The following is a 22,755-nucleotide window of genomic DNA, read 5'->3' as shown; positions in this document are numbered from 1 at the left end:
AAGGGCCATTTTAGATGGAGAGCTATTTTGCCTCTTCAAAAACTCTCCCTCTTGGAAAACACACCAGTAATGTATTTGATTTCAAGTGGATAGAAAAAAAAAATTCCTGACACCTCTGGATCTCAAGAGCAGCAGACTACCCACTCTGTTTGGTACTGTTAGACTGAGAGAAAAACATCAAATGAGGGACATTTTAGATTGAGTAACAACTCCTGAAAATGAGCACTCCGACTCTAAAGATACAATTAGATAGTACTTGACATCAAGGGGGAACCAGGATTTGAACCTGGGACCTCTTGATCTGCAGTCAAATGCTCTACCACTGAGCTATACCCCCTCTGTCAGAAACTGTATAAGAGGGATAAACTGTCTAACAAGGGCCATTTTAGATGGAGAGTTATTTTGCCTCTTCAAAAACTCTCCCTCTTGGAAAACACACCAGTAATGTATTTGATTTCAAGTGGATAGAAAAAAAAAATCCTGACACCTCTGGATCTCAAGAGCAGCAGACTACCCACTCTGTTTGGTACTGTTAGACTGAGAGAAAAAACATCAAATGAGGGACATTTTAGATTGAGTAACATAATCTAAAAAAGAATACTCTAACCGTCAAGATACACTTAGAAAGCACTTGATTTTAAGGGGGCACCAGAATTTGAAACTGGGACCGCTTGATCTGCAGTCAAATTCTCTACCACTGAGCTTTTCCCACGCTAATGGAAAAATGTCCAAAAATTGTCTAATAAGGGACATTTAAGATGGAGATCTACATAACCTAATAAAGAACACTCTCTCTTTGAAAGCACACATTAAAAAGTATTTGATTTCAAGTTCACTAAAGGATTTGAACCTGAGTCCTCTTGATCTGAAGTCTATCGCACTTCCACCTTTGTTTGGAACTGTCTGACTGAGAGACAAAACATCAAATGATGGACATTTTAGATTGAGTAACAACCCCTGAAAATGAGCACTCCGACTCTAAAGATACAATTAGATAGTACTTGACATCAAGGGGGCACCAGGATTTGAACCTGGGACCTCTTGATCTGCAGTCAAATGCTCTACCACTGAGCTATACCCCCTCTGTCAGAAACTGTATAAGAGGGATAAACTGTCTAACAAGGGCGATTTTAGATGGAGAGTTATTTTGCCTCTTCATAAACTCTCCCTCTTGTAAAACACACCAGTAATGTATTTGATTTCAAGTGGATAGAAAAAAAAATTACCTGACACCTCTGAATCTCAAGAGTAGCACACTACCCACTCTGTTTGGTACTGTTAGACTGAGAGAAAAAACATCAAATGAGGGACATTTTAGATTGAGTAACAACTCCTAAAAATGAGCACTCCGACTCTCAAGATACAATTAGTTAGTACTTGACATCAAGGGGGCACCAGGATTTGAACCTGGGACCTCTTGATCTGCAGTCAAATGCTCTGCAACTGAGCTATACCACCTCTGTCAGAAACTGTGTAAGAGGGAAAAACTGTCTAACAAGGGCCATTTTAGATGGAGAGTTATTTTGCCTCTTCAAAAACTCTACCTCTTGGAAAACACACCAGTAATGTATTTGATTTCAAGTGGATAGAAAAAAAAATTGCCTGACACCTCTGAATCTCAAGAGCAGCAGACTACCCACTCTGTTTGGTACTGTTAGACTGAGAGAAAAAACATCAAATGAGGGACATTTTAGATTGATGAACAACACCTGAAAATGAGCACTCTATCTCTCAAGATACAATTAGATAGTACTTGACATCAAGGGGGCACCAGGATTTGAACCTGGGACCTCTTGATCTGCAGTCAAATGCTCTACCACTGAGCTATACCCCCTCTGTCAGAAACTGTATAAGAGGGATAAACTGTCTAACAAGGGCGATTTTAGATGGAGAGTTATTTTGCCTCTTCATAAACTCTCCCTCTTGTAAAACACACCAGTAATGTATTTGATTTCAAGTGGATAGAAAAAAAAATTACCTGACACCTCTGAATCTCAAGAGTAGCACACTACCCACTCTGTTTGGTACTGTTAGACTGAGAGAAAAAACATCAAATGAGGGACATTTTAGATTGAGTAACAACTCCTAAAAATGAGCACTCCGACTCTCAAGATACAATTAGTTAGTACTTGACATCAAGGGGGCACCAGGATTTGAACCTGGGACCTCTTGATCTGCAGTCAAATGCTCTGCAACTGAGCTATACCACCTCTGTCAGAAACTGTGTAAGAGGGAAAAACTGTCTAACAAGGGCCATTTTAGATGGAGAGTTATTTTGCCTCTTCAAAAACTCTACCTCTTGGAAAACACACCAGTAATGTATTTGATTTCAAGTGGATAGAAAAAAAAATTGCCTGACACCTCTGAATCTCAAGAGCAGCAGACTACCCACTCTGTTTGGTACTGTTAGACTGAGAGAAAAAACATCAAATGAGGGACATTTTAGATTGAGTAACAACTCCTGAAAATGAGCACTCCGACTCTAAAGATACAATTAGATAGTACTTGACATCAAGGGGGCACCAGGATTTGAACCTGGGAACTCTTGATCTGCAGTCATATGCTCTACCACTGAGCTATACCCCCTCTGTCAGAAACTGTATAAGAGGGATAAACTGTCTAACAAGGGCCATTTTAGATGGAGAGTTATTTTGCCTCTTCAAAAACTCTCCCTCTTGGAAAACACACCAGTAATGTATTTGATTTCAAGTGGATAGAAAAAAAAATTACCTGACACCTCTGGATCTAAAGAGCAGCAGACTACCCACTCTGTTTGGTACTGTTAGACTGAGAGAAAAAACATCAAATGAGGGACATTTTAGATTGATGAACAACACCTGAAAATGAGCACTCTATCTCTCAAGATACAATTAGATAGTACTTGACATCAAGGGGGCACCAGGATTTGAACCTAGGACCTAATGATCTGCAGTCAAATGCTCTACCACTGAGCTATACCCCCTCTGTCAGAAACTGTATAAGAAGGATAAACTGTCTAACAAGGGCCATTTTAGATGGAGAGTTATTTTGCCTCTTCAAAAACTCTCCCTCTTGGAAAACACACCAGTAATGTATTTGATTTCAAGTGGATAGAAAAAAAAATTACCTGACACCTCTGGATCTCAAGAGCAGCAGACTACCCACTCTGTTTGGTACTGTTAGACTGAGAGAAAAAACATCAAATGAGGGACATTTTAGATTGAGTAACATAATCTAAAAAAGAATACTCTAACCGTCAAGATACACTTAGAAAGCACTTGATTTTAAGGGGGCACCAGAATTTGAAACTGGGACCGCTTGATCTGCAGTCAAATTCTCTACCACTAAGCTTTTCCCACGCTAATGGAAAAATGTCCAAAAATTGTCTAATAAGGGACATTTAAGATGGAGATCTACATAACCTAATAAAGAACACTCTCTCTTTGAAAGCACACATTAAAAAGTATTTGATTTCAAGTTCACTAAAGGATTTGAAACCGAGTCCTCTTGATCTGAAGTCTATCGCACTTCCACCTTTGTTTGGAACTGTCTGACTGAGAGAAAAAACATCAAATGATGGACATTTTAGATTGAGTAACAACTCCTGAAAATCAGCACTCCGACTCTAAAGATACAATTAGATATTACTTGACATCAAGGGGGCACCAGGATTTGAACCTGGGACCTCTTGCTCTGCAGTCAAATGCTCTACCACTGAGCTATACCCCCTCTGTCAGAAACTGTATAAGAGGGATAAACTGTCTAACAAGGGCCATTTTAGATGGAGAGTTATTTTGCCTCTTCAAAAACTCTCCCTCTTGGAAAACACACCAGTAATGTATTTGATTTCAAGTGGATAGAAAAAAAAATTACCTGACACCTCTGGATCTCAAGAGCAGCAGACTACCCACTCTGTTTGGTACTGTTAGACTGAGAGAAAAAACATCAAATGAGGGACATTTTAGATTGATGAACAACACCTGAAAATGAGCACTCTATCTCTCAAGATACAATTAGATAGTACTTGACATCAAGGGGGCACCAGGATTTGAACCTAGGACCTAATGATCTGCAGTCAAATGCTCTACCACTGAGCTATACCCCCTCTGTCAGAAACTGTATAAGAAGGATAAACTGTCTAACAAGGGCCATTTTAGATGGAGAGTTATTTTGCCTCTTCAAAAACTCTCCCTCTTGGAAAACACACCAGTAATGTATTTGATTTCAAGTGGATAGAAAAAAAAATTACCTGACACCTCTGGATCTCAAGAGCAGCAGACTACCCACTCTGTTTGGTACTGTTAGACTGAGAGAAAAAACATCAAATGAGGGACATTTTAGATTGAGTAACATAATCTAAAAAAGAATACTCTAACCGTCAAGATACACTTAGAAAGCACTTGATTTTAAGGGGGCACCAGAATTTGAAACTGGGACCGCTTGATCTGCAGTCAAATTCTCTACCACTAAGCTTTTCCCACGCTAATGGAAAAATGTCCAAAAATTGTCTAATAAGGGACATTTAAGATGGAGATCTACATAACCTAATAAAGAACACTCTCTCTTTGAAAGCACACATTAAAAAGTATTTGATTTCAAGTTCACTAAAGGATTTGAAACCGAGTCCTCTTGATCTGAAGTCTATCGCACTTCCACCTTTGTTTGGAACTGTCTGACTGAGAGAAAAAACATCAAATGATGGACATTTTAGATTGAGTAACAACTCCTGAAAATCAGCACTCCGACTCTAAAGATACAATTAGATATTACTTGACATCAAGGGGGCACCAGGATTTGAACCTGGGACCTCTTGCTCTGCAGTCAAATGCTCTACCACTGAGCTATACCCCCTCTGTCAGAAACTGTATAAGAGGGATAAACTGTCTAACAAGGGCCATTTTAGATGGAGAGTTATTTTGCCTCTTCAAAAACTCTCCCTCTTGGAAAACACACCAGTAATGTATTTGATTTCAAGTGGATAGAAAAAAAAATTACCTGACACCTCTGGATCTCAAGAGCAGCAGACTACCCACTCTGTTTGGTACTGTTAGACTGAGAGAAAAAACATCAAATGAGGGACATTTTAGATTGATGAACAACACCTGAAAATGAGCACTCTATCTCTCAAGATACAATTAGATAGTACTTGACATCAAGGGAGCACCAGGATTTGAACCTAGGACCTAATGATCTGCAGTCAAATGCTCTACCACTGAGCTATACCGCCTCTGTCAGAAACTGTATAAGAAGGATAAACTGTCTAACAAGGGCCATTTTAGATGGAGAGTTATTTTGCCTCTTCAAAAACTCTCCCTCTTGGAAAACACACCAGTAATGTATTTGATTTCAAGTGGATAGAAAAAAAAATTACCTGACACCTCTGGATCTCAAGAGCAGCAGACTACCCACTCTGTTTGGTACTGTTAGACTGAGAGAAAAAACATCAAATGAGGGACATTTTAGATTGAGTAACATAATCTAAAAAAGAATACTCTAACCGTCAAGATACACTTAGAAAGCACTTGATTTTAAGGGGGCACCAGAATTTGAAACTGGGACCGCTTGATCTGCAGTCAAATTCTCTACCACTAAGCTTTTCCCACGCTAATGGAAAAATGTCCAAAAATTGTCTAATAAGGGACATTTAAGATGGAGATCTACATAACCTAATAAAGAACACTCTCTCTTTGAAAGCACACATTAAAAAGTATTTGATTTCAAGTTCACTAAAGGATTAGAACCTGAGTCCTCTTGATCTGAAGTCTATCGCACTTCCACCTTTGTTTGGAACTGTCTGACTGAGAGAAAAAACATCAAATGATGGACATTTTAGATTGAGTAACAACTCCTGAAAATGAGCACTCCGACTCTAAAGAAACAATTAGATAGTACTTGACATCAAGGGGGCACCAGGCTTTGAACCTAGGACCTCTTGATCTGCAGTCAAATGCTCTACCACTGAGCTAAACCCCCTCTTTCAGAAACTGTGTAAGAGGGAAAAACTGTCTAACAAGGGCCATTTTAGATGGAGAGTTATTTTGCCTCTTCAAAAACTCTCCCTCTTGTAAAACACACCAGTAATGTATTTGATTTCAAATGGATAGAAAAAATTTTTACCTGACACCTCTGGATCTCAAGAGCAGCAGACTACCCACTCTGTTTGGTACTGTTAGACTGAGAGAAAACACATCAAATGAGGGACATTTTAGATTGAGTAACATAATCTAAAAAAGAATACTCTAACCGTCAAGATACACTTAGAAAGCACTTGATTTTAAGGGGGCACCAGAATTTGAAACTGGGACCGCTTGATCTACAGTCAAATTCTCTACCACTAAGCTTTTCCCACGCTAATGGAAAAATGTCCAAAAAGTGTCTAATAAGGGACATTTAAGATGGAGATCTACATAACCTAATAAAGAACACTCTCTCTTTGAAAGCACACATTAAATAGTATTTGATTTCAAGTTCACTAAAGGATTAGAACCTGAGTCCTCTTGATCTGAAGTCTATCGCACTTCCACCTTTGTTTGGAACTGTCTGACTGAGAGAAAAAACATCAAATGATGGACATTTTAGATTGAGTAACAACTCCTGAAAATGAGCACTCCGACTCTAAAGATACAATTAGATAGTACTTGACATCAAGGGGGCACCAGGATTTGAACCTAGGACCTCTTGATCTGCAGTCAAATGCTCTACCACTGAGCTAAACCCCATCTTTCAGAAACTGTGTAAGAGGGAAAAACTGTCTAACAAGGGCCATTTTAGATGGAGAGTTATTTTGCCTCTTCAAAAACTCTCCCTCTTGTAAAACACACCAGTAATGTATTTGATTTCAAATGGATAGAAATTTTTTTTACCTGACACCTCTGGATCTCAAGAGCAGCAGACTACCCACTCTGTTTGGTACTGTTAGACTGAGAGAAAACACATCAAATGAGGGACATTTTAGATTGAGTAACATAATCTAAAAAAGAATACTCTAACCGTCAAGATACACTTAGAAAGCACTTGATTTTAAGGGGGCACCAGAATTTGAAACTGGGACCGCTTGATCTACAGTCAAATTCTCTACCACTAAGCTTTTCCCACGCTAATGGAAAAATGTCCAAAAAGTGTCTAATAAGGGACATTTAAGATGGAGATCTACATAACCTAATAAAGAACACTCTCTCTTTGAAAGCACACATTAAATAGTATTTGATTTCAAGTTCACTAAAGGATTAGAACCTGTCCTCTTGATCTGAAGTCTATCGCACTTCCACCTTTGTTTGGAACTGTCTGATTGAGAGAAAAAACATCAAATGATGGACATTTTAGATTGAGTAACAACTCCTGAAAATGAGCACTCCGACTCTAAAGATACAATTAGATAGTACTTGACATCAAGGGGGCACCAGGATTTGAACCTAGGACCTCTTGATCTGCAGTCAAATGCTCTACCACTGAGCTAAACCCCCTCTTTCAGAAACTGTGTAAGAAGGATAAACTGTCTAACAAGGGCCATTTTAGATGGAGAGTTATTTTGCCTCTTCAAAAACTCTCCCTCTTGGAAAACACACCAGTAATGTATTTGATTTCAAGTGGATAGAAAAAAAAATTTGCTGACACCTCTGGATCTCAAGAGCAGCAGACTACCCACTCTGTTTGGTACTGTTAGACTGAGAGAAAAAACATCAAATGAGGAACATTTTAGATTGAGTAACATAATCTAAAAAAGAATACTCAAACCGTCAAGATACACTTAGAAAGCACTTGATTTTAAGGGGGCACCAGAATTTGAAAGTGGGACCGCTTGATCTGCAGTCAAATGCTCTACCACTGAGCTATACCCCCTCTGTCAGAAACTGTGTAAGAGGGAAAAACTGTCTAACAAGGGCCATTTTAGACGGAGAGTTATTTTGCCTCTTCAAAAACTCTCCCTCTTGTAAAACACACCAGTAATGTATTTGATTTCAAGTGGATAGAAAAAAAAATTGCCTGACACCTCTGAATCTCAAGAGCAGCAGACTACCCACTCTGTTTGGTACTGTTAGACTGAGAGAAAAAACATCAAATGAGGGACATTTTAGATTGAGTAACAACTCCTGAAAATGAGCACTCCGACTCTAAAGATTCAATTAGATATTACTTGACATCAAGGGGGAACCAGGATTTGAACCTGGGACCTATTGAACTGCAGTCAAATGCTCTACCACTGAGCTATACCCCCTCTGTCACAAACTATGAAAGAGGAAAAAACTGTCTAACAAGGGCCATTTTAGATGGAGAGTTATTTTGCCTCTTCAAAAACTCTCCCTCTTGGAAAACACACCAGTAATGTATTTGATTTCAAGTGGATAGAAAGAAAAAAATTACCTGACACCTCTGGATCTCAAGAGCAGCAGACTACCCACTCTGTTTGGTACTGTTAGACTGAGAGAAAAAACATCAAATGAGGAACATTTTAGATTGAGTAACATAATCTAAAAAAGAATACTCAAACCGTCAAGATACACTTAGAAAGCACTTGATTTTAAGGGGGCACCAGAATTTGAAAGTGGGACCGCTTGATCTGCAGTCAAATGCTCTACCACTGAGCTATACCCCCTCTGTCAGACACTGTGTAAGAGGAAAAAACTGTCTAACAAGGGCCATTTTAGATGGAGAGTTATTTTGCCTCTTCAAAAACTCTCCCTCTTGTAAAACACACCAGTAATGTATTTGATTTCAAGTGGATAGAAAAAAAAGTTACCGGACACCTCTGAATCTCAAGAGTAGCAGACTACCCACTCTGTTTGGTACTGTTAGACTGAGAGAAAAAACATCAAATGAGGGACATTTTAGATTGAGTAACATAATCTAAAAAAGAATACTCTAACCGTCAAGATACACTTAGAAAGCACTTGATTTTAAGGGGGCACCAGAATTTGAAACTGGGACCGCTTGATCTGCAGTCAAATTCTCTACCACTAAGCTTTTCCCACGCTAATGGAAAAATGTCCAAAAATTGTCTAATAAGGGACATTTAAGAATGAGATCTACATAACCTAATAAAGAACACTCTCTCTTTGAAAGCACACATTAAAAAGTATTTGATTTCAAGTTCACTAAAGGATTTTGACCTGAGTCCTCTTGATCTGAAGTCTATCGCACTTCCACCTTTGTTTGGAACTGTCTGACTGAGAGAAAAAACATCAAATGATGGACATTTTAGATTGAGTAACAACCCCTGAAAATGAGCACTCCGACTCTAAAGATACAATTAGATAGTACTTGACATCAAGGGGGCACCAGGATTTGAACCTGGGACCTCTTGATCTGCAGTCAAATGCTCTACCACTGAGCTATACCCCCTCTGTCAGAAACTGTATAAGAGGGATAAACTGTCTAACAAGGGCCATTTTAGATGGAGAGTTATTTTGCCTCTTCAAAAACTCTCCCTCTTGGAAAACACACCAGTAATGTATTTGATTTCAAGTGGATAGAAAAAAAAATTACCTGACACCTCTGGATCTCAAGAGCAGCAGACTACCCACTCTGTTTGGTACTGTTAGACTGAGAGAAAAAACATCAAATGAGGGACATTTTAGATTGATGAACAACACCTGAAAATGAGCACTCTATCTCTCAAGATACAATTAGATAGTACTTGACATCAAGGGAGCACCAGGATTTGAACCTAGGACCTAATGATGTGCAGTCAAATGCTCTACCACTGAGCTATACCCCCTCTTTCAGAAACTGTATAAGAAGGATAAACTGTCTAATAAGGGCCATTTTAGATGGAGAGTTATTTTGCCTCTTCAAAAACTCTCCCTCTTGGAAAACACACCAGTAATGTATTTGATTTCAAGTGGATAGAAGAAAAAATTACCTGACACCTCTGGATCTCAAGAGCAGCAGACTACCCACTCTGTTTGGTACTGTTAGACTGAGAGAAAAAACATCAAATGAGGGACATTTTAGATTGAGTAACATAATCTAAAAAAGAATACTCTAACCGTCAAGATACACTTAGAAAGCACTTGATTTTAAGGGGGCACCAGAATTTGAAACTGGGACCGCTTGATCTGCAGTCAAATTCTCTACCACTGAGCTTTTCCCACGCTAATGGAAAAATGTCCAAAAATTGTCTAATAAGGGACATTTAAGATGGAGATCTACATAACCTAATAAAGAACACTCTCTCTTTGAAAGCACACATTAAAAAGTATTTGATTTCAAGTTCACTAAAGGATTAGAACCTGAGTCCTCTTGATCTGAAGTCTATCGCACTTCCACCTTTGTTTGGAACTGTCTGACTGAGAGAAAAAACATCAAATGATGGACATTTTAGATTGAGTAACAACTCCTGAAAATGAGCACTCCGACTCTAAAGATACAATTAGATAGTACTTGACATCAAGGGGGCACCAGGATTTGAACCTAGGACCTCTTGATCTGCAGTCAAATGCTCTACCACTGAGCTAAACCCCATCTTTCAGAAACTGTGTAAGAGGGAAAAACTGTCTAACAAGGGCCATTTTAGATGGAGAGTTATTTTGCCTCTTCAAAAACTCTCCCTCTTGTAAAACACACCAGTAATGTATTTGATTTCAAATGGATAGAAAAAAATTTTACCTGACACCTCTGGATCTCAAGAGCAGCAGACTACCCACTCTGTTTGGTACTGTTAGACTGAGAGAAAACACATCAAATGAGGGACATTTTAGATTGAGTAACATAATCTAAAAAAGAATACTCTAACCGTCAAGATACACTTAGAAAGCACTTGATTTTAAGGGGGCACCAGAATTTGAAACTGGGACCGCTTGATCTACAGTCAAATTCTCTACCACTAAGCTTTTCCCACGCTAATGGAAAAATGTCCAAAAAGTGTCTAATAAGGGACATTTAAGATGGAGATCTACATAACCTAATAAAGAACACTCTCTCTTTGAAAGCACACATTAAATAGTATTTGATTTCAAGTTCACTAAAGGATTAGAACCTGTCCTCTTGATCTGAAGTCTATCGCACTTCCACCTTTGTTTGGAACTGTCTGACTGAGAGAAAAAACATCAAATGATGGACATTTTAGATTGAGTAACAACTCCTGAAAATGAGCACTCCGACTCTAAAGATACAATTAGATAGTACTTGACATCAAGGGGGCACCAGGATTTGAACCTAGGACCTCTTGATCTGCAGTCAAATGCTCTACCACTGAGCTAAACCCCCTCTTTCAGAAACTGTGTAAGAAGGATAAACTGTCTAACAAGGGCCATTTTAGATGGAGAGTTATTTTGCCTCTTCAAAAACTCTCCCTCTTGGAAAACACACCAGTAATGTATTTGATTTCAAGTGGATAGAAAAAAAAATTTGCTGACACCTCTGGATCTCAAGAGCAGCAGACTACCCACTCTGTTTGGTACTGTTAGACTGAGAGAAAAAACATCAAATGAGGGACATTTTAGATTGAGTAACATAATCTAAAAAAGAATACTCTAACCGTCAAGATACACTTAGAAAGCACTTGATTTTAAGGGGGCACCAGAATTTGAAACTGGGACCGCTTGATCTGCAGTCAAATTCTCTACCACTGAGCTTTTCCCACGCTAATGGAAAAATGTCCAAAAATTGTCTAATAAGGGACATTTAAGATGGAGATCTACATAACCTAATAAAGAACACTCTCTCTTTGAAAGCACACATTAAAAAGTATTTGATTTCAAGTTCACTAAAGGATTAGAACCTGAGTCCTCTTGATCTGAAGTCTATCGCACTTCCACCTTTGTTTGGAACTGTCTGACTGAGAGAAAAAACATCAAATGATGGACATTTTAGATTGAGTAACAACTCCTGAAAATGAGCACTCCGACTCTAAAGATACAATTAGATAGTACTTGACATCAAGGGGGCACCAGGATTTGAACCTAGGACCTCTTGATCTGCAGTCAAATGCTCTACCACTGAGCTAAACCCCATCTTTCAGAAACTGTGTAAGAGGGAAAAACTGTCTAACAAGGGCCATTTTAGATGGAGAGTTATTTTGCCTCTTCAAAAACTCTCCCTCTTGTAAAACACACCAGTAATGTATTTGATTTCAAATGGATAGAAAAAAATTTTACCTGACACCTCTGGATCTCAAGAGCAGCAGACTACCCACTCTGTTTGGTACTGTTAGACTGAGAGAAAACACATCAAATGAGGGACATTTTAGATTGAGTAACATAATCTAAAAAAGAATACTCTAACCGTCAAGATACACTTAGAAAGCACTTGATTTTAAGGGGGCACCAGAATTTGAAACTGGGACCGCTTGATCTACAGTCAAATTCTCTACCACTAAGCTTTTCCCACGCTAATGGAAAAATGTCCAAAAAGTGTCTAATAAGGGACATTTAAGATGGAGATCTACATAACCTAATAAAGAACACTCTCTCTTTGAAAGCACACATTAAATAGTATTTGATTTCAAGTTCACTAAAGGATTAGAACCTGTCCTCTTGATCTGAAGTCTATCGCACTTCCACCTTTGTTTGGAACTGTCTGACTGAGAGAAAAAACATCAAATGATGGACATTTTAGATTGAGTAACAACTCCTGAAAATGAGCACTCCGACTCTAAAGATGCAATTAGATAGTACTTGACATCAAGGGGGCACCAGGATTTGAACCTAGGACCTCTTGATCTGCAGTCAAATGCTCTACCACTGAGCTAAACCCCCTCTTTCAGAAACTGTGTAAGAAGGATAAACTGTCTAACAAGGGCCATTTTAGATGGAGAGTTATTTTGCCTCTTCAAAAACTCTCCCTCTTGGAAAACACACCAGTAATGTATTTGATTTCAAGTGGATAGAAAAAAAAATTTGCTGACACCTCTGGATCTCAAGAGCAGCAGACTACCCACTCTGTTTGGTACTGTTAGACTGAGAGAAAAAACATCAAATGAGGGACATTTTAGATTGATGAACAACACCTGAAAATGAGCACTCTATCTCTCAAGATACAATTAGATAGTACTTGACATCAAGGGAGCACCAGGATTTGAACCTAGGACCTAATGATCTGCAGTCAAATGCTCTACCACTGAGCTATACCCCCTCTGTCAGAAACTGTATAAGAAGGATAAACTGTCTTACAAGGGCCATTTTAGATGGAGAGTTATTTTGCCTCTTCAAAAACTCTCCCTCTTGTAAAACACACCAGTAATGTATTTGATTTCAAATGGATAGAAAAAATTTTTACCTGACACCTCTGGATCTCAAGAGCAGCAGACTACCCACTCTGTTTGGTACTGTTAGACTGAGAGAAAACACATCAAATGAGGGACATTTTAGATTGAGTAACATAATCTAAAAAAGAATACTCTAACCGTCAAGATACACTTAGAAAGCACTTGATTTTAAGGGGGCACCAGAATTTGAAACTGGGACCGCTTGATCTACAGTCAAATTCTCTACCACTAAGCTTTTCCCACGCTAATGGAAAAATGTCCAAAAAGTGTCTAATAAGGGACATTTAAGATGGAGATCTACATAACCTAATAAAGAACACTCTCTCTTTGAAAGCACACATTAAATAGTATTTGATTTCAAGTTCACTAAAGGATTAGAACCTGTCCTCTTGATCTGAAGTCTATCGCACTTCCACCTTTGTTTGGAACTGTCTGACTGAGAGAAAAAACATCAAATGATGGACATTTTAGATTGAGTAACAACTCCTGAAAATGAGCACTCCGACTCTAAAGATACAATTAGATAGTACTTGACATCAAGGGGGCACCAGGATTTGAACCTAGGACCTCTTGATCTGCATTCAAATGCTCTACCACTGAGCTAAACCCCCTCTTTCAGAAACTGTGTAAGAAGGATAAACTGTCTAACAAGGGCCATTTTAGATGGAGAGTTATTTTGCCTCTTCAAAAACTCTCCCTCTTGGAAAACACACCAGTAATGTATTTGATTTCAAGTGGATAGAAAAAAAAATTTGCTGACACCTCTGGATCTCAAGAGCAGCAGACTACCCACTCTGTTTGGTACTGTTAGACTGAGAGAAAAAACATCAAGTGAGGGACATTTTAGATTGATGAACAACACCTGAAAATGAGCACTCTATCTCTCAAGATACAATTAGATAGTACTTGACATCAAGGGAGCACCAGGATTTGAACCTAGGACCTCTTGATCTGCAGTCAAATGCTCTACCACTGAGCTAAACCCCCTCTTTCAGAAACTGTGTAAGAAGGATAAACTGTCTAACAAGGGCCATTTTAGATGGAGAGTTATTTTGCCTCTTCAAAAACTCTCCCTCTTGGAAAACACACCAGTAATGTATTTGATTTCAAGTGGATAGAAAAAAAAATTTGATGACACCTCTGGATCTCAAGAGCAGCAGACTACCCACTCTGTTTGGTACTGTTAGACTGAGAGAAAAAACATCAAATGAGGGACATTTTAGATTGATGAACAACACCTGAAAATGAGCACTCTATCTCTCAAGATACAATTAGATAGTACTTGACATCAAGGGAGCACCAGGATTTGAACCTAGGACCTAATGATGTGCAGTCAAATGCTCTACCACTGAGCTATACCCCCTCTTTCAGAAACTGTATAAGAAGGATAAACTGTCTAATAAGGGCCATTTTAGATGGAGAGTTATTTTGCCTCTTCAAAAACTCTCCCTCTTGGAAAACACACCAGTAATGTATTTGATTTCAAGTGGATAGAAAAAAAAATTACCTGACACCTCTGGATCTCAAGAGCAGCAGACTACCCACTCTGTTTGGTACTGTTAGACTGAGAGAAAAAACATCAAATGAGGGACATTTTAGATTGAGTAACATAATCTAAAAAAGAATACTCTAACCGTCAAGATACACTTAGAAAGCACTTGATTTTAAGGGGGCACCAGAATTTGAAACTGGGACCGCTTGATCTGCAGTCAAATTCTCTACCACTGAGCTTTTCCCACGCTAATGGAAAAATGTCCAAAAATTGTCTAATAAGGGACATTTAAGATGGAGATCTACATAACCTAATAAAGAACACTCTCTCTTTGAAAGCACACATTAAAAAGTATTTGATTTCAAGTTCACTAAAGGATTAGAACCTGAGTCCTCTTGATCTGAAGTCTATCGCACTTCCACCTTTGTTTGGAACTGTCTGACTGAGAGAAAAAACATCAAATGATGGACATTTTAGATTGAGTAACAACTCCTGAAAATGAGCACTCCGACTCTAAAGATACAATTAGATAGTACTTGACATCAAGGGGGCACCAGGATTTGAACCTAGGACCTCTTGATCTGCAGTCAAATGCTCTACCACTGAGCTAAACCCCATCTTTCAGAAACTGTGTAAGAGGGAAAAACTGTCTAACAAGGGCCATTTTAGATGGAGAGTTATTTTGCCTCTTCAAAAACTCTCCCTCTTGTAAAACACACCAGTAATGTATTTGATTTCAAATGGATAGAAAAATTTTTTACCTGACACCTCTGGATCTCAAGAGCAGCAGACTACCCACTCTGTTTGGTACTGTTAGACTGAGAGAAAACACATCAAATGAGGGACATTTTAGATTGAGTAACATAATCTAAAAAAGAATACTCTAACCGTCAAGATACACTTAGAAAGCACTTGATTTTAAGGGGGCACCAGAATTTGAAACTGGGACCGCTTGATCTACAGTCAAATTCTCTACCACTAAGCTTTTCCCACGCTAATGGAAAAATGTCCAAAAAGTGTCTAATAAGGGACATTTAAGATGGAGATCTACATAACCTAATAAAGAACACTCTCTCTTTGAAAGCACACATTAAATAGTATTTGATTTCAAGTTCACTAAAGGATTAGAACCTGTCCTCTTGATCTGAAGTCTATCGCACTTCCACCTTTGTTTGGAACTGTCTGACTGAGAGAAAAAACATCAAATGATGGACATTTTAGATTGAGTAACAACTCCTGAAAATGAGCACTCCGACTCTAAAGATACAATTAGATAGTACTTGACATCAAGGGGGCACCAGGATTTGAACCTAGGACCTCTTGATCTGCAGTCAAATGCTCTACCACTGAGCTAAACCCCCTCTTTCAGAAACTGTGTAAGAAGGATAAACTGTCTAACAAGGGCCATTTTAGATGGAGAGTTATTTTGCCTCTTCAAAAACTCTCCCTCTTGGAAAACACACCAGTAATGTATTTGATTTCAAGTGGATAGAAAAAAAAATTTGCTGACACCTCTGGATCTCAAGAGCAGCAGACTACCCACTCTGTTTGGTACTGTTAGACTGAGAGAAAAAACATCAAATGAGGGACATTTTAGATTGATGAACAACACCTGAAAATGAGCACTCTATCTCTCAAGATACAATTAGATAGTACTTGACATCAAGGGAGCACCAGGATTTGAACCTAGGACCTAATGATGTGCAGTCAAATGCTCTACCACTGAGCTATACCCCCTCTTTCAGAAACTGTATAAGAAGGATAAACTGTCTAATAAGGGCCATTTTAGATGGAGAGTTATTTTGCCTCTTCAAAAACTCTCCCTCTTGGAAAACACACCAGTAATGTATTTGATTTCAAGTGGATAGAAAAAAAAATTACCTGACACCTCTGGATCTCAAGAGCAGCAGACTACCCACTCTGTTTGGTACTGTTAGACTGAGAGAAAAAACATCAAATGAGGGACATTTTAGATTGATGAACAACACCTGAAAATGAGCACTCTATCTCTCAAGATACAATTAGATAGTACTTGACATCAAGGGAGCACCAGGATTTGAACCTAGGACCTAATGATGTGCAGTCAAATGCTCTACCACTGAGCTATACCCCCTCTTTCAGAAACTGTATAAGAAGGATAAACTGTCTAATAAGGGCCATTTTAGATGGAGAGTTATTTTGCCTCTTCAAAAACTCTCCCTCTTGGAAAACACACCAGTAATGTATTTGATTTCAAGTGGATAGAAGAAAAAATTACCTGACACCTCTGGATCTCAAGAGCAGCAGACTACCCACTCTGTTTGGTACTGTTAGACTGAGAGAAAAAACATCAAATGAGGGACATTTTAGATTGAGTAACATAATCTAAAAAAGAATACTCTAACCGTCAAGATACACTTAGAAAGCACTTGATTTTAAGGGGGCACCAGAATTTGAAACTGGGACCGCTTGATCTGCAGTCAAATTCTCTACCACTGAGCTTTTCCCACGCTAATGGAAAAATGTCCAAAAATTGTCTAATAAGGGACATTTAAGATGGAGATCTACATAACCTAATAAAGAACACTCTCTCTTTGAAAGCACACATTAAAAAGTATTTGATTTCAAGTTCACTAAAGGATTAGAACCTGAGTCCTCTTGATCTGAAGTCTATCGCACTTCCACCTTTGTTTGGAACTGTCTGACTGAGAGAAAAAACATCAAATGATGGACATTTTAGATTGAGTAACAACTCCTGAAAATGAGCACTCCGACTCTAAAGATACAATTAGATAGTACTTGACATCAAGGGGGCACCAGGATTTGAACCTAGGACCTCTTGATCTGCAGTCAAATGCTCTACCACTGAGCTAAACCCCATCTTTCAGAAACTGTGTAAGAGGGAAAAACTGTCTAACAAGGGCCATTTTAGATGGAGAGTTATTTTGCCTCTTCAAAAACTCTCCCTCTTGTAAAACACACCAGTAATGTATTTGATTTCAAATGGATAGAAAAAAATTTTACCTGACACCTCTGGATCTCAAGAGCAGCAGACTACCCACTCTGTTTGGTACTGTTAGACTGAGAGAAAACACATCAAATGAGGGACATTTTAGATTGAGTAACATAATCTAAAAAAGAATACTCTAACCGTCAAGATACACTTAGAAAGCACTTGATTTTAAGGGGGCACCAGAATTTGAAACTGGGACCGCTTGATCTACAGTCAAATTCTCTACCACTAAGCTTTTCCCACGCTAATGGAAAAATGTCCAAAAAGTGTCTAATAAGGGACATTTAAGATGGAGATCTACATAACCTAATAAAGAACACTCTCTCTTTGAAAGCACACATTAAATAGTATTTGATTTCAAGTTCACTAAAGGATTAGAACCTGTCCTCTTGATCTGAAGTCTATCGCACTTCCACCTTTGTTTGGAACTGTCTGACTGAGAGAAAAAACATCAAATGATGGACATTTTAGATTGAGTAACAACTCCTGAAAATGAGCACTCCGACTCTAAAGATACAATTAGATAGTACTTGACATCAAGGGGGCACCAGGATTTGAACCTAGGACCTCTTGATCTGCAGTCAAATGCTCTACCACTGAGCTAAACCCCCTCTTTCAGAAACTGTGTAAGAAGGATAAACTGTCTAACAAGGGCCATTTTAGATGGAGAGTTATTTTGCCTCTTCAAAAACTCTCCCTCTTGGAAAACACACCAGTAATGTATTTGATTTCAAGTGGATAGAAAAAAAAATTTGCTGACACCTCTGGATCTCAAGAGCAGCAGACTACCCACTCTGTTTGGTACTGTTAGACTGAGAGAAAAAACATCAAATGAGGGACATTTTAGATTGATGAACAACACCTGAAAATGAGCACTCTATCTCTCAAGATACAATTAGATAGTACTTGACATCAAGGGAGCACCAGGATTTGAACCTAGGACCTAATGATGTGCAGTCAAATGCTCTACCACTGAGCTATACCCCCTCTTTCAGAAACTGTATAAGAAGGATAAACTGTCTAATAAGGGCCATTTTAGATGGAGAGTTATTTTGCCTCTTCAAAAACTCTCCCTCTTGGAAAACACACCAGTAATGTATTTGATTTCAAGTGGATAGAAAAAAAAATTACCTGACACCTCTGGATCTCAAGAGCAGCAGACTACCCACTCTGTTTGGTACTGTTAGACTGAGAGAAAAAACATCAAATGAGGGACATTTTAGATTGATGAACAACACCTGAAAATGAGCACTCTATCTCTCAAGATACAATTAGATAGTACTTGACATCAAGGGAGCACCAGGATTTGAACCTAGGACCTAATGATGTGCAGTCAAATGCTCTACCACTGAGCTATACCCCCTCTTTCAGAAACTGTATAAGAAGGATAAACTGTCTAATAAGGGCCATTTTAGATGGAGAGTTATTTTGCCTCTTCAAAAACTCTCCCTCTTGGAAAACACACCAGTAATGTATTTGATTTCAAGTGGATAGAAGAAAAAATTACCTGACACCTCTGGATCTCAAGAGCAGCAGACTACCCACTCTGTTTGGTACTGTTAGACTGAGAGAAAAAACATCAAATGAGGGACATTTTAGATTGAGTAACATAATCTAAAAAAGAATACTCTAACCGTCAAGATACACTTAGAAAGCACTTGATTTTAAGGGGGCACCAGAATTTGAAACTGGGACCGCTTGATCTGCAGTCAAATTCTCTACCACTGAGCTTTTCCCACGCTAATGGAAAAATGTCCAAAAATTGTCTAATAAGGGACATTTAAGATGGAGATCTACATAACCTAATAAAGAACACTCTCTCTTTGAAAGCACACATTAAAAAGTATTTGATTTCAAGTTCACTAAAGGATTAGAACCTGAGTCCTCTTGATCTGAAGTCTATCGCACTTCCACCTTTGTTTGGAACTGTCTGACTGAGAGAAAAAACATCAAATGATGGACATTTTAGATTGAGTAACAACTCCTGAAAATGAGCACTCCGACTCTAAAGATACAATTAGATAGTACTTGACATCAAGGGGGCACCAGGATTTGAACCTAGGACCTCTTGATCTGCAGTCAAATGCTCTACCACTGAGCTAAACCCCATCTTTCAGAAACTGTGTAAGAGGGAAAAACTGTCTAACAAGGGCCATTTTAGATGGAGAGTTATTTTGCCTCTTCAAAAACTCTCCCTCTTGTAAAACACACCAGTAATGTATTTGATTTCAAATGGATAGAAAAAAAATTTACCTGACACCTCTGGATCTCAAGAGCAGCAGACTACCCACTCTGTTTGGTACTGTTAGACTGAGAGAAAACACATCAAATGAGGGACATTTTAGATTGAGTAACATAATCTAAAAAAGAATACTCTAACCGTCAAGATACACTTAGAAAGCACTTGATTTTAAGGGGGCACCAGAATTTGAAACTGGGACCGCTTGATCTACAGTCAAATTCTCTACCACTAAGCTTTTCCCACGCTAATGGAAAAATGTCCAAAAAGTGTCTAATAAGGGACATTTAAGATGGAGATCTACATAACCTAATAAAGAACACTCTCTCTTTGAAAGCACACATTAAATAGTATTTGATTTCAAGTTCACTAAAGGATTAGAACCTGTCCTCTTGATCTGAAGTCTATCGCACTTCCACCTTTGTTTGGAACTGTCTGACTGAGAGAAAAAACATCAAATGATGGACATTTTAGATTGAGTAACAACTCCTGAAAATGAGCACTCCGACTCTAAAGATACAATTAGATAGTACTTGACATCAAGGGGGCACCAGGATTTGAACCTAGGACCTCTTGATCTGCAGTCAAATGCTCTACCACTGAGCTAAACCCCCTCTTTCAGAAACTGTGTAAGAAGGATAAACTGTCTAACAAGGGCCATTTTAGATGGAGAGTTATTTTGCCTCTTCAAAAACTCTCCCTCTTGGAAAACACACCAGTAATGTATTTGATTTCAAGTGGATAGAAAAAAAAATTTGCTGACACCTCTGGATCTCAAGAGCAGCAGACTACCCACTCTGTTTGGTACTGTTAGACTGAGAGAAAAAACATCAAATGAGGGACATTTTAGATTGAGTAACATAATCTAAAAAAGAATACTCTAACCGTCAAGATACACTTAGAAAGCACTTGATTTTAAGGGGGCACCAGAATTTGAAACTGGGACCGCTTGATCAGCAGTCAAATTCTCTACCACTGAGCTTTTCCCACGCTAATGGAAAAATGTCCAAAAATTGTCTAATAAGGGACATTTAAGATGGAGATCTACATAACCTAATAAAGAACACTCTCTCTTTGAAAGCACACATTAAAAAGTATTTGATTTCAAGTTCACTAAAGGATTAGAACCTGAGTCCTCTTGATCTGAAGTCTATCGCACTTCCACCTTTGTTTGGAACTGTCTGACTGAGAGAAAAAACATCAAATGATGGACATTTTAGATTGAGTAACAACTCCTGAAAATGAGCACTCCGACTCTAAAGATACAATTAGATAGTACTTGACATCAAGGGGGCACCAGGATTTGAACCTAGGACCTCTTGATCTGCAGTCAAATGCTCTACCACTGAGCTAAACCCCATCTTTCAGAAACTGTGTAAGAGGGAAAAACTGTCTAACAAGGGCCATTTTAGATGGAGAGTTATTTTGCCTCTTCAAAAACTCTCCCTCTTGTAAAACACACCAGTAATGTATTTGATTTCAAATGGATAGAAAAAATTTTTACCTGACACCTCTGGATCTCAAGAGCAGCAGACTACCCACTCTGTTTGGTACTGTTAGACTGAGAGAAAACACATCAAATGAGGGACATTTTAGATTGAGTAACATAATCTAAAAAAGAATACTCTAACCGTCAAGATACACTTAGAAAGCACTTGATTTTAAGGGGGCACCAGAATTTGAAACTGGGACCGCTTGATCTACAGTCAAATTCTCTACCACTAAGCTTTTCCCACGCTAATGGAAAAATGTCCAAAAAGTGTCTAATAAGGGACATTTAAGATGGAGATCTACATAACCTAATAAAGAACACTCTCTCTTTGAAAGCACACATTAAATAGTATTTGATTTCAAGTTCACTAAAGGATTAGAACCTGTCCTCTTGATCTGAAGTCTATCGCACTTCCACCTTTGTTTGGAACTGTCTGACTGAGAGAAAAAACATCAAATGATGGACATTTTAGATTGAGTAACAACTCCTGAAAATGAGAACTCCGACTCTAAAGATGCAATTAGATAGTACTTGACATCAAGGGGGCACCAGGATTTGAACCTAGGACCTCTTGATCTGCAGTCAAATGCTCTACCACTGAGCTAAACCCCCTCTTTCAGAAACTGTGTAAGAAGGATAAACTGTCTAACAAGGGCCATTTTAGATGGAGAGTTATTTTGCCTCTTCAAAAACTCTCCCTCTTGGAAAACACACCAGTAATGTATTTGATTTCAAGTGGATAGAAAAAAAAATTTGCTGACACCTCTGGATCTCAAGAGCAGCAGACTACCCACTCTGTTTGGTACTGTTAGACTGAGAGAAAAAACATCAAATGAGGGACATTTTAGATTGAGTAACATAATCTAAAAAAGAATACTCTAACCGTCAAGATACACTTAGAAAGCACTTGATTTTAAGGGGGCACCAGAATTTGAAACTGGGACCGCTTGATCTGCAGTCAAATTCTCTACCACTGAGCTTTTCCCACGCTAATGGAAAAATGTCCAAAAATTGTCTAATAAGGGACATTTAAGATGGAGATCTACATAACCTAATAAAGAACACTCTCTCTTTGAAAGCACACATTAAAAAGTATTTGATTTCAAGTTCACTAAAGGATTAGAACCTGAGTCCTCTTGATCTGAAGTCTATCGCACTTCCACCTTTGTTTGGAACTGTCTGACTGAGAGAAAAAACATCAAATGATGGACATTTTAGATTGAGTAACAACTCCTGAAAATGAGCACTCCGACTCTAAAGATACAATTAGATAGTACTTGACATCAAGGGGGCACCAGGATTTGAACCTAGGACCTCTTGATCTGCAGTCAAATGCTCTACCACTGAGCTAAACCCC

At 38.5% G+C, this 22,755-nt stretch overlaps 15 non-coding genes across 15 annotated transcripts; all 15 read right to left on the bottom strand.

Annotated features, from left to right (window-relative positions):
- Positions 1–265: 265 nt before the first annotated feature.
- On the bottom strand, positions 266–337 carry trnac-gca (transfer RNA cysteine (anticodon GCA)). The gene has a single exon. It is a non-coding gene; the product is annotated as a tRNA-Cys (tRNA).
- A 673-nt stretch (positions 338–1,010) lies between these two features.
- On the bottom strand, positions 1,011–1,082 carry trnac-gca (transfer RNA cysteine (anticodon GCA)). Its single transcript has one exon. It is a non-coding gene; the product is annotated as a tRNA-Cys (tRNA).
- A 680-nt stretch (positions 1,083–1,762) lies between these two features.
- On the bottom strand, positions 1,763–1,834 carry trnac-gca (transfer RNA cysteine (anticodon GCA)). Its single transcript has one exon. It is a non-coding gene; the product is annotated as a tRNA-Cys (tRNA).
- A 680-nt stretch (positions 1,835–2,514) lies between these two features.
- trnac-gca (transfer RNA cysteine (anticodon GCA)) lies at positions 2,515–2,586 on the bottom strand. The gene has a single exon. It is a non-coding gene; the product is annotated as a tRNA-Cys (tRNA).
- A 1,050-nt stretch (positions 2,587–3,636) lies between these two features.
- Positions 3,637–3,708, bottom strand: trnac-gca (transfer RNA cysteine (anticodon GCA)). The gene has a single exon. It is a non-coding gene; the product is annotated as a tRNA-Cys (tRNA).
- A 1,050-nt stretch (positions 3,709–4,758) lies between these two features.
- On the bottom strand, positions 4,759–4,830 carry trnac-gca (transfer RNA cysteine (anticodon GCA)). The gene has a single exon. It is a non-coding gene; the product is annotated as a tRNA-Cys (tRNA).
- A 2,540-nt stretch (positions 4,831–7,370) lies between these two features.
- On the bottom strand, positions 7,371–7,442 carry trnac-gca (transfer RNA cysteine (anticodon GCA)). The gene has a single exon. It is a non-coding gene; the product is annotated as a tRNA-Cys (tRNA).
- Positions 7,443–8,122: 680 nt separating this feature from the next.
- trnac-gca (transfer RNA cysteine (anticodon GCA)) lies at positions 8,123–8,194 on the bottom strand. The gene has a single exon. It is a non-coding gene; the product is annotated as a tRNA-Cys (tRNA).
- A 1,052-nt stretch (positions 8,195–9,246) lies between these two features.
- Positions 9,247–9,318, bottom strand: trnac-gca (transfer RNA cysteine (anticodon GCA)). The gene has a single exon. It is a non-coding gene; the product is annotated as a tRNA-Cys (tRNA).
- A 1,794-nt stretch (positions 9,319–11,112) lies between these two features.
- trnac-gca (transfer RNA cysteine (anticodon GCA)) lies at positions 11,113–11,184 on the bottom strand. Its single transcript has one exon. It is a non-coding gene; the product is annotated as a tRNA-Cys (tRNA).
- Positions 11,185–12,602: 1,418 nt separating this feature from the next.
- Positions 12,603–12,674, bottom strand: trnac-gca (transfer RNA cysteine (anticodon GCA)). The gene has a single exon. It is a non-coding gene; the product is annotated as a tRNA-Cys (tRNA).
- A 3,290-nt stretch (positions 12,675–15,964) lies between these two features.
- On the bottom strand, positions 15,965–16,036 carry trnac-gca (transfer RNA cysteine (anticodon GCA)). The gene has a single exon. It is a non-coding gene; the product is annotated as a tRNA-Cys (tRNA).
- A 2,170-nt stretch (positions 16,037–18,206) lies between these two features.
- trnac-gca (transfer RNA cysteine (anticodon GCA)) lies at positions 18,207–18,278 on the bottom strand. The gene has a single exon. It is a non-coding gene; the product is annotated as a tRNA-Cys (tRNA).
- A 2,170-nt stretch (positions 18,279–20,448) lies between these two features.
- On the bottom strand, positions 20,449–20,520 carry trnac-gca (transfer RNA cysteine (anticodon GCA)). Its single transcript has one exon. It is a non-coding gene; the product is annotated as a tRNA-Cys (tRNA).
- A 1,418-nt stretch (positions 20,521–21,938) lies between these two features.
- Positions 21,939–22,010, bottom strand: trnac-gca (transfer RNA cysteine (anticodon GCA)). Its single transcript has one exon. It is a non-coding gene; the product is annotated as a tRNA-Cys (tRNA).
- Positions 22,011–22,755: the final 745 nt, after the last annotated feature.

Source organism: Salvelinus fontinalis, chromosome 29, assembly GCF_029448725.1.
Source record: "Salvelinus fontinalis isolate EN_2023a chromosome 29, ASM2944872v1, whole genome shotgun sequence".
NCBI classification, from domain to species: domain Eukaryota; kingdom Metazoa; phylum Chordata; class Actinopteri; order Salmoniformes; family Salmonidae; genus Salvelinus; species Salvelinus fontinalis.
The sequence above is the reverse complement of the archived record's forward strand: the minus strand, read 5'-3'. Positions and strand labels throughout refer to the sequence as shown.